Raw genomic sequence first — 12,500 nt, forward strand, 5'->3', positions numbered from 1 at the left:
ATAGCTGTGTCACCCTGCCAAGCGGCACCACTCCGAGCTTCCATGTTGATGTGGGAATCCCCCAAGGTTGCCCCATCTCACCCTATTTATTTATAATTGCTACCGAAATGCTAGCCGTTTATGTTGAAAAGAGCAACGATATCCAAAAGTTAGACGTGCTGGGGACTGAAATTGTTATTAGCCTGCTGGCAGATGACACAACCTTAGTTTTGAAAAATGAACATCAAGTCCCAATAAGTGCCGAAAACAACCAAAACATTCTCCAAGGCTTCAGGATTGTCATTAAACTTAAAGAAATGCAAACTTCTTGCGCTGCATGACTCGCCACTAAAGGAAATCAGCGATGTTTCTATGAAATCAGAAATAAAATACTTGAGCATTTTCCTATCCAAGGACCAAACGTTAAATCAATCCAGGAACATTGAATCTAAACTGAATCAAAGTAAAGCTTAATTCTAATATATGGCTCCAGAGAGATTTATCAATATTAGGCCGGATATATTTGACTAAAATGGATGTGTTTATCCAGATGTATATACCCAGCGTATTCCAATGCTGCTCCAAATCAACTCGTAAAATCTGTTAACCAAATCAATTTCAACTTTATCTGGAGGAACAGACCACACCATCTAAGAAAAATCACATATGGTGAAAGAAACAAGTGAAGGAGGGCTGAAAGTGATAGAGTCGGACTGCTTGAATGGGACATTGAAGGTGAACTGGTTGAAATCCTGGATCAAACCTCATCGTTCTTTCTGGTATTGTACTCCAAACTACTTATTCAACAAAGTCGGCGGCCTGAGTCTTCTGCTTATCTCTGACTTGGATATCAACAAGATTCCTGTCAAATGTTCAGAGTTCCATAAACAAATATTATTATACTGGAAAATGATATACGTACACAATTTCTCACCACACAGTATAATAGTTTGGAACAATCGATATGTACTGCATGGCAACAAACCTCTGTTTTACAAGGAATGCTTTGAGAAAGGTATATGGTCGATAATTGACTTGATGGATGACACTGGCAGTCCTCTGGACAATGAGCAGTTCTGTACTACACACAGATTCAAGCCTCCCATATTAGAGTTGCTAAAGTTACGAAACGCACTGCCTCGACAATTTGTATTCCTGACCAAAAATATAATGACGCACCGAACCGTACAACCACAGTTACCCCGACTATCACTCCAGGGAATCTCAATTGTGGACAGAAAGCGCGGCAACTCCTTTATTAGGAAATGTTTCACAGGAAACTTATTCCCTGGACGTCAAAAAAAAAAAAAAAGGATATTTTAAATAAATTTGATGAGGAATCGATTGCCACGCTGCGAACCATGTATCTGACTCTACCCATACCCCCAAGGCAAAAGAGACCCACTTCAAAATTATGACTGACATCTACCCATCTAAGGAATTATCGAGGGTACGCTTTAATTTTGAAGATAATATTTGTACATTTTGTGAAGACAACATTGAAACCACTGACCATATATTTTTTCTCCTTCTCATTCCATCGTCACCAGTTTCCTTCTCAAAAGATGATATAACATTCTGTTTACTTATAAGCAACATAACAGATGAACTCTGTGTCAATGTTCTTTTAGGCCTGGCCAAGTTCTTCATTCACAAGAACAGAATGCAAAAATGCTCCCCAAATTTTAATGTCTTCATAAACGATTTTGAAATATAAAAAAAAAAAAAAAAAATCCTTAAAACTTATAGAAAAATCCAAAAACTAAAAAATATAGTTACCCATGTCCGAGGTTCCTTTTTTTTTTGGTAAAAAAAAAAAACAAAAAAAAAAAAACAACTTGATTACATGTTACATTCCCCTTGCAATTTTTTTTTTTTTTTTCGTTTTAATTTCTTATTTGTCTATCTATTGATTTAATTACTTCCTTTTAATTTCTTTTTTTGTCTCGCACTGTAAATTTCTCACAAACCTGTAACACTATTAACTTCTCATTACATACAGAACAAATGTCCTGATGTCCGTTGCTTCCTCATCCCTGGTTGTTTCATTGACATTCAGTTCAACCTTGCTATGTTTATTTGTACATTTGTATATTTGGGTGTACTATTTATGTTCAATTAAAAACAGTTTGATGTCTGAGATTCCTTGTGAACCGCCAACTTAATTACATGTTATATTCCCCTCACAATTTTTTTTTTTCGTTTTTAATTTTATTTTTCTATCTATTTATTTAATTATATCCTTCTAATTTTCTTTTTTTGTCTAGCATTAAAAATTTCTCGCAAACCGTTAACACTATTAACTTCTGATTACTTACACCACGAATGCGCTTATGCCCCCCCACCCATCCCGCTTTTTCCGTACGGAGGCAGACACTGAGATCGAAAGCAAATGGGTGTCATTGAAATGCAGTAACAGGGTGATAACAGCCGTGTTCGAAGTGTGTAGGGGCTTATAGGAGAGCAGAAGCACGTCACGCAATTCACCTGAGTTCGGAGGATCGGGAGTACCAGGGCCCATAGCGGAGAAGCGGAAGAGCGGAGTTATGTGTCTCTTCTCAAAGGCGGGGAAACTGGGGGGCAGCAGGACCCCTTAGACCGGCTAATGTGAGTCTTCTCCGGACATAGATCACCCGGACTTATGACTGGAGCTCCCGGACCTCTGGGCACACACATATGTGAATGAGTGGATGAGCTAATGTTGGTTTGGTTGTGGATACGTTTCGGCCAATGCTATCAGCACAGCTATGATTATCCCCAGAACGTTGAGAACGAGCTCCCGGAACTCCAGACATGCGTATATAAAAGAGTGGAATTAAGGTGTGTGTGTGTGTGTGTGTGTGTGTGTGTGTGTGTGTGTGTGTGTGTGTGTGTGTATACGTGTGGGACAGAAGTAATGTTGGGGACAGAAATTGTTATTAGCCTGCTGGCAGATGACACAACCTTAGTTTTGAAAAATGAACATCAAGTCCCAATAAGTGCTGAAAAAAACCAAAACATTCTCCAAGGCTTCAGGATTGTCATTAAACTTAAAGAAATGCAAACTTCTTGCGCTGCATGACTCGCCACTAAAGGAAATCAGCGATGTTTCTATGAAATCAGAAATAAAATACTTGAGCATTTTCCTATCCAAGGACCAAACGTTAAATCAATCCAGGAACATTGAATCTAAACTGAATCAAAGTAAAGCTTAATTCTAATATATGGCTCCAGAGAGATTTATCAATATTAGGCCGGATATATTTGACTAAAATGGATGTGTTTATCCAGATGTATATACCCAGCGTATTCCAATGCTGCTCCAAATCAACTCGTAAAATCTGTTAACCAAATCAATTTCAACTTTATCTGGAGGAACAGACCACACCATCTAAGAAAAATCACATATGGTGAAAGAAACAAGTGAAGGAGGGCTGAAAGTGATAGAGTCGGACTGCTTGAATGGGACATTGAAGGTGAACTGGTTGAAATCCTGGATCAAACCTCATCGTTCTTTCTGGTATTGTACTCCAAACTACTTATTCAACAAAGTCGGCGGCCTGAGTCTTCTGCTTATCTCTGACTTGGATATCAACAAGATTCCTGTCAAATGTTCAGAGTTCCATAAACAAATATTATTATACTGGAAAATGATATACGTACACAATTTCTCACCACACAGTATAATAGTTTGGAACAATCGATATGTACTGCATGGCAACAAACCTCTGTTTTACAAGGAATGCTTTGAGAAAGGTATATGGTCAATAATTGACTTGATGGATGACACTGGCAGTCCTCTGGACAATGAGCAGTTCTGTACTACACACAGATTCAAGCCTCCCATATTAGAGTTGCTAAAGTTACGAAACGCACTGCCTCGACAATTTGTATTCCTGACCAAAAATATAATGACGCACCGAACCGTACAACCACAGTTACCCCGACTATCACTCCAGGGAATCTCAATTGTGGACAGAAAGCGCAGCAACTCCTTTATTAGGAAATGTTTCACAGGAAACTTATTCCCTGGACGTCAAAAAAAAAAAAAAGGATATTTTAAATAAATTTGATGAGGAATCGATTGCCACGCTGCGAACTATGTATCTGACTCTACCCATACCCCCAAGGCAAAAGAGACCCACTTCAAAATTATGACTGACATCTACCCATCTAAGGAATTATCGAGGGTACGCTTTAATTTTGAAGATAATATTTGTACATTTTTTGAAGACAACATTGAAACCACTGACCATATATTTTTTCTCCTTCTCATTCCATCGTCACCAGTTTCCTTCTCAAAAGATGATATAACATTCTGTTTACTTATAAGCAACATAACAGATGAACTCTGTGTCAATGTTCTTTTAGGCCTGGCCAAGTTCTTCATTCACAAGAACAGAATGCAAAAATGCTCCCCAAATTTTAATGTCTTCATAAACGATTTTGAAATATAAAAAAAAAAAAAAAAATCCTTAAAACTTATGGAAAAATCCGAAAACAAAAAAATATAGTTACCCATGTCCGAGGTTCCTTTTTTTTTTGGTAAAAAAAAAAAACAAAAAAAAAAAAACAACTTGATTACATGTTACATTCCCCTTGCAATTTTTTTTTTTTTTTTTCGTTTTAATTTCTTATTTGTCTATCTATTGATTTAATTACTTCCTTTTAATTTCTTTTTTTGTCTCGCACTGTAAATTTCTCACAAACCTGTAACACTATTAACTTCTCATTACATACAGAACAAATGTCCTGATGTCCGTTGCTTCCTCATCCCTGGTTGTTTCATTGACATTCAGTTCTACCTTGCTATGTTTATTTGTACATTTGTATATTTGGGTGTACTATTTATGTTCAATTAAAAACAGTTTGATGTCTGAGATTCCTTGTGAACCGCCAACTTAATTACATGTTATATTCCCCTCACAATTTTTTTTTTTCGTTTTTAATTTTATTTTTCTATCTATTTATTTAATTATATCCTTCTAATTTTCTTTTTTTGTCTAGCATTAAAAATTTCTCGCAAACCGTTAACACTATTAACTTCTGATTACTTACACCACGAATGCGCTTATGCCCCCCCACCCATCCCGCTTTTTCCGTACGGAGGCAGACACTGAGATCGAAAGCAAATGGGTGTCATTGAAATGCAGTAACAGGGTGATAACAGCCGTGTTCGAAGTGTGTAGGGGCTTATAGGAGAGCAGAAGCACGTCACGCAATTCACCTGAGTTCGGAGGATCGGGAGTACCAGGGCCCATAGCGGAGAAGCGGAAGAGCGGAGTTATGTGTCTCTTCTCAAAGGCGGGGAAGCTGGGGGGCAGCAGGACCCCTTAGACCGGCTAATGTGAGCCTACTCCGGACAGATATCACCCGGAGTTATGACTGGAGCTCCCGGACCTCTGGGCACACACATATGTGAATGAGTGGATGAGCTAATGTTGGTTTGGTTGTGGATACGTTTCGGCCAATGCTATCAGCACAGCTATGATTATCCCCAGAACGTTGAGAACGAGCTCCCGGAACTCCAGACATGCGTATATAAAAGAGTGGAATTAAGGTGTGTGTGTGTGTGTGTGTGTGTGTGTGTGTGTGTGTGTATACGTGTGGGACAGAAGTAATGTTGGGGACAGAAATTGTTATTAGCCTGCTGGCAGATGACACAACCTTAGTTTTGAAAAATGAACATCAAGTCCCAATAAGTGCTGAAAAAAACCAAAACATTCTCCAAGGCTTCAGGATTGTCATTAAACTTAAAGAAATGCAAACTTCTTGCGCTGCATGACTCGCCACTAAAGGAAATCAGCGATGTTTCTATGAAATCAGAAATAAAATACTTGAGCATTTTCCTATCCAAGGACCAAACGTTAAATCAATCCAGGAACATTGAATCTAAACTGAATCAAAGTAAAGCTTAATTCTAATATATGGCTCCAGAGAGATTTATCAATATTAGGCCGGATATATTTGACTAAAATGGATGTGTTTATCCAGATGTATATACCCAGCGTATTCCAATGCTGCTCCAAATCAACTCGTAAAATCTGTTAACCAAATCAATTTCAACTTTATCTGGAGGAACAGACCACACCATCTAAGAAAAATCACATATGGTGAAAGAAACAAGTGAAGGAGGGCTGAAAGTGATAGAGTCGGACTGCTTGAATGGGACATTGAAGGTGAACTGGTTGAAATCCTGGATCAAACCTCATCGTTCTTTCTGGTATTGTACTCCAAACTACTTATTCAACAAAGTCGGCGGCCTGAGTCTTCTGCTTATCTCTGACTTGGATATCAACAAGATTCCTGTCAAATGTTCAGAGTTCCATAAACAAATATTATTATACTGGAAAATGATATACGTACACAATTTCTCACCACACAGTATAATAGTTTGGAACAATCGATATGTACTGCATGGCAACAAACCTCTGTTTTACAAGGAATGCTTTGAGAAAGGTATATGGTCGATAATTGACTTGATGGATGACACTGGCAGTCCTCTGGACAATGAGCAGTTCTGTACTACACACAGATTCAAGCCTCCCATATTAGAGTTGCTAAAGTTACGAAACGCACTGCCTCGACAATTTGTATTCCTGACCAAAAATATAATGACGCACCGAACCGTACAACCACAGTTACCCCGACTATCACTCCAGGGAATCTCAATTGTGGACAGAAAGCGCGGCAACTCCTTTATTAGGAAATGTTTCACAGGAAACTTATTCCCTGGACGTCAAAAAAAAAAAAAAGGATATTTTAAATAAATTTGATGAGGAATCGATTGCCACGCTGCGAACTATGTATCTGACTCTACCCATACCCCCAAGGCAAAAGAGACCCACTTCAAAATTATGACTGACATCTACCCATCTAAGGAATTATCGAGGGTACGCTTTAATTTTGAAGATAATATTTGTACATTTTGTGAAGACAACATTGAAACCACTGACCATATATTTTTTCTCCTTCTCATTCCATCGTCACCAGTTTCCTTCTCAAAAGATGATATAACATTCTGTTTACTTATAAGCAACATAACAGATGAACTCTGTGTCAATGTTCTTTTAGGCCTGGCCAAGTTCTTCATTCACAAGAACAGAATGCAAAAATGCTCCCCAAATTTTAATGTCTTCATAAACGATTTTGAAATATAAAAAAAAAAAAAAAAATCCTTAAAACTTATGGAAAAATCCGAAAACAAAAAAATATAGTTACCCATGTCCGAGGTTCCTTTTTTTTTTGGTAAAAAAAAAAAACAAAACAAAAAAAACAACTTGATTACATGTTACATTCCCCTTGCAATTTTTTTTTTTTTTTTTCGTTTTAATTTCTTATTTGTCTATCTATTGATTTAATTACTTCCTTTTAATTTCTTTTTTTGTCTCGCACTGTAAATTTCTCACAAACCTGTAACACTATTAACTTCTCATTACATACAGAACAAATGTCCTGATGTCCGTTGCTTCCTCATCCCTGGTTGTTTCATTGACATTCAGTTCTACCTTGCTATGTTTATTTGTACATTTGTATATTTGGGTGTACTATTTATGTTCAATTAAAAACAGTTTGATGTCTGAGATTCCTTGTGAACCGCCAACTTAATTACATGTTATATTCCCCTCACAATTTTTTTTTTTCGTTTTTAATTTTATTTTTCTATCTATTTATTTAATTATATCCTTCTAATTTTCTTTTTTTGTCTAGCATTAAAAATTTCTCGCAAACCGTTAACACTATTAACTTCTGATTACTTACACCACGAATGCGCTTATGCCCCCCCACCCCCCGCTTTTTCCGTACGGAGGCAGACACTGAGATCGAAAGCAAATGGGTGTCATTGAAATGCAGTAACAGGGTGATAACAGCCGTGTTCGAAGTGTGTAGGGGCTTATAGGAGAGCAGAAGCACGTCACGCAATTCACCTGAGTTCGGAGGATCGGGAGTACCAGGGCCCATAGCGGAGAAGCGGAAGAGCGGAGTTATGTGTCTCTTCTCAAAGGCGGGGAAACTGGGGGGCAGCAGGACCCCTTAGACCGGCTAATGTGAGTCTTCTCCGGACATAGATCACCCGGACTTATGACTGGAGCTCCCGGACCTCTGGGCACACACATATGTGAATGAGTGGATGAGCTAATGTTGGTTTGGTTGTGGATACGTTTCGGCCAATGCTATCAGCACAGCTATGATTATCCCCAGAACGTTGAGAACGAGCTCCCGGAACTCCAGACATGCGTATATAAAAGAGTGGAATTAAGGTGTGTGTGTGTGTGTGTGTGTGTGTGTGTGTGTGTGTGTGTGTGTGTGTATACGTGTGGGACAGAAGTAATGTTGGGGACAGAAATTGTTATTAGCCTGCTGGCAGATGACACAACCTTAGTTTTGAAAAATGAACATCAAGTCCCAATAAGTGCTGAAAAAAACCAAAACATTCTCCAAGGCTTCAGGATTGTCATTAAACTTAAAGAAATGCAAACTTCTTGCGCTGCATGACTCGCCACTAAAGGAAATCAGCGATGTTTCTATGAAATCAGAAATAAAATACTTGAGCATTTTCCTATCCAAGGACCAAACGTTAAATCAATCCAGGAACATTGAATCTAAACTGAATCAAAGTAAAGCTTAATTCTAATATATGGCTCCAGAGAGATTTATCAATATTAGGCCGGATATATTTGACTAAAATGGATGTGTTTATCCAGATGTATATACCCAGCGTATTCCAATGCTGCTCCAAATCAACTCGTAAAATCTGTTAACCAAATCAATTTCAACTTTATCTGGAGGAACAGACCACACCATCTAAGAAAAATCACATATGGTGAAAGAAACAAGTGAAGGAGGGCTGAAAGTGATAGAGTCGGACTGCTTGAATGGGACATTGAAGGTGAACTGGTTGAAATCCTGGATCAAACCTCATCGTTCTTTCTGGTATTGTACTCCAAACTACTTATTCAACAAAGTCGGCGGCCTGAGTCTTCTGCTTATCTCTGACTTGGATATCAACAAGATTCCTGTCAAATGTTCAGAGTTCCATAAACAAATATTATTATACTGGAAAATGATATACGTACACAATTTCTCACCACACAGTATAATAGTTTGGAACAATCGATATGTACTGCATGGCAACAAACCTCTGTTTTACAAGGAATGCTTTGAGAAAGGTATATGGTCAATAATTGACTTGATGGATGACACTGGCAGTCCTCTGGACAATGAGCAGTTCTGTACTACACACAGATTCAAGCCTCCCATATTAGAGTTGCTAAAGTTACGAAACGCACTGCCTCGACAATTTGTATTCCTGACCAAAAATATAATGACGCACCGAACCGTACAACCACAGTTACCCCGACTATCACTCCAGGGAATCTCAATTGTGGACAGAAAGCGCAGCAACTCCTTTATTAGGAAATGTTTCACAGGAAACTTATTCCCTGGACGTCAAAAAAAAAAAAAAGGATATTTTAAATAAATTTGATGAGGAATCGATTGCCACGCTGCGAACTATGTATCTGACTCTACCCATACCCCCAAGGCAAAAGAGACCCACTTCAAAATTATGACTGACATCTACCCATCTAAGGAATTATCGAGGGTACGCTTTAATTTTGAAGATAATATTTGTACATTTTGTGAAGACAACATTGAAACCACTGACCATATATTTTTTCTCCTTCTCATTCCATCGTCACCAGTTTCCTTCTCAAAAGATGATATAACATTCTGTTTACTTATAAGCAACATAACAGATGAACTCTGTGTCAATGTTCTTTTAGGCCTGGCCAAGTTCTTCATTCACAAGAACAGAATGCAAAAATGCTCCCCAAATTTTAATGTCTTCATAAACGATTTTGAAATATAAAAAAAAAAAAAAAAATCCTTAAAACTTATGGAAAAATCCGAAAACAAAAAAATATAGTTACCCATGTCCGAGGTTCCTTTTTTTTTGGTAAAAAAAAAAAAAAAAACAACTTGATTACATGTTACATTCCCCTTGCAATTTTTTTTTTTTTTTTTCGTTTTAATTTCTTATTTGTCTATCTATTGATTTAATTATTTCCTTTTAATTTCTTTTTTTGTCTCGCACTGTAAATTTCTCACAAACCTGTAACACTATTAACTTCTCATTACATACAGAACAAATGTCCTGATGTCCGTTGCTTCCTCATCCCTGGTTGTTTCATTGACATTCAGTTCTACCTTGCTATGTTTATTTGTACATTTGTATATTTGGGTGTACTATTTATGTTCAATTAAAAACAGTTTGATGTCTGAGATTCCTTGTGAACCGCCAACTTAATTACATGTTATATTCCCCTCACAATTTTTTTTTTTCGTTTTTAATTTTATTTTTCTATCTATTTATTTAATTATATCCTTCTAATTTTCTTTTTTTGTCTAGCATTAAAAATTTCTCGCAAACCGTTAACACTATTAACTTCTGATTACTTACAGCACGATTGCGCTTATGCCCCCCCACCCATCCCGCTTTTTCCGTACGGAGGCAGACACTGAGATCGAAAGCAAATGGGTGTCATTGAAATGCAGTAACAGGGTGATAACAGCCGTGTTCGAAGTGTGTAGGGGCTTATAGGAGAGCAGAAGCACGTCACGCAATTCACCTGAGTTCGGAGGATCGGGAGTACCAGGGCCCATAGCGGAGAAGCGGAAGAGCGGAGTTATGTGTCTCTTCTCAAAGGCGGGGAAGCTGGGGGGCAGCAGGACCCCTTAGACCGGCTAAGGTGAGCCTACTCCGGACAGAGATCACCCGGAGTTATGACTGGAGCTCCCGGACCTCTGGGCACACACATATGTGAATGACTGGATGAGCTAATGTTGGTTTGGTTGTGGATACGTTTCGGCCAATGCTATCAGCACAGCGATGATGAGTTCAGGTGTGTCTGTGTGTGTTTGTGTGTTTGTGTGTGTGTGTGTGTGTGTGTGTGTGTGTGTGCGTGTGTTTGTGTGTGTGTGAGAGTTTGTTTTTGTGGGTTGGGGGGGGTTCCCGCGGACACGGAGTACCAGGGCCTGGAGCGGATGAGGTGAGGAGCGGAGGAGAGCAGAAGCCCGGACCGTGATTCGCTTGTGTCCAGCGGTTCGGGAGTTCCAGGGCCCGAAACGGAGGAGCGGAGGAGCGGAGGAGCGGAGGAGCGGAGGAGCGGAGGACAGCAAAACCCCTTTCTGCAATTCGCCTGAGTCCGGCGGATCGGTAGTACCTGGTTCCGCAGCGGATGAGCGGAGGAGTGGAGGAGATGTTTCTCTTCTCAGAGGCGGCGAGGGGGGGGGGGCAGGACCCCTTACCCTTATCCCCCCCGGACGTTTGAGTGGAGCTCCCGGACCTCCGGGCACGCACATGCGAATGACTGGATCACAGGGAGTGCCAGGGCCTGGAGCGGATGAGCAGAGGAGAGGCGGAGGGCAGAAGCCCGGCCCTGTTCAAGAGTTCCAGGGTCCAAAGCGGGGGAGCGAAGAAGCGGAGGAGGGGAGGAGAGCAGAAGAGCAAAAAACTGGCCCGGAATTCACCGAAGTCCCGCGGATCGGGAGTTCCAGGGCCCGGAGTGGAAGAGCGGAGGAGCGGAGGAGAGGAGGAGCGGAGCAAAGCTAAGCCCGTCTTAACAACAAGGAAATTACAGATGAGGCTATAATTTCTAATGAAAACTTTAAATTCTATAGCCACGTATACACTTCGACATTGTCAAAAAGCGATTGTGACTCCTTTCCATTAAATATTCCTCAATATATCCCAAAAATAAACAACAAACAATATATGTTTGTTTATATATGTTTATATATAAACAACAAAAAATATACAGTTTGATGTCTGAGATTCCTTGTGAATCGCCAACTTAATTACATGTCGTATTCCCCTTGCATTTTTTTTTTTTGGTTTTAATTTCATTTGTCTATCTATTTATCTAATTATTTCCTTTTAATTTCGTTTTTTGTCTAGCACTGTAAATTTCTCACAAACCTGTAACACTATTAACTTCTCATTACATACAGAACAAATGTCCTCATGTCCGTTGCTTCCTCATGCCTGGTTGTTTCATTGACATTCAGTTCTACCTTGCTATGTTTATTTGTACATTTGTATATTTGGGTGTACTATTTATGTTCAATTAAAAACAGTTTGATGTCTGAGATTCCCTGTGAACCGCCAACTTAATTACATGTTATATTCCCCTCACAATTTTTTTTTTTTCGTTTTTAATTTTATTTTTCTATCTATTTATTTAATTATATCCTTTTAATTTTCTTTTTTTGTCTAGCATTAAAAATTTCTCGCAAACCGTTAACACTATTAACTTCTGATTACTTACAGCACGAATGCGCTTATGCCCCCCCACCCCCCACCCCCCCGCTTTTTCCGTACGGTGGCAGACACTGAGATCGAAAGCAAATGGGTGTCATTGAAATGCAGTAACAGGGTGATAACAGCCGTGTTCGAAGTGTGTAGGGGCTTATAGTAGAGCAGAAGCACGTCACGCAATTCACCTGAGTTCGGAGGATCGGGAGTACCAGGGCCCATAGCG

Source organism: Fistularia commersonii, unplaced genomic scaffold, assembly GCF_037954325.1.
Source record: "Fistularia commersonii isolate RoL2024-O1a breed Wild unplaced genomic scaffold, RoL_Fcom_v1.0 HiC_scaffold_79, whole genome shotgun sequence".
In the NCBI taxonomy this organism is placed as follows: Eukaryota; Metazoa; Chordata; class Actinopteri; order Syngnathiformes; family Fistulariidae; genus Fistularia; species Fistularia commersonii.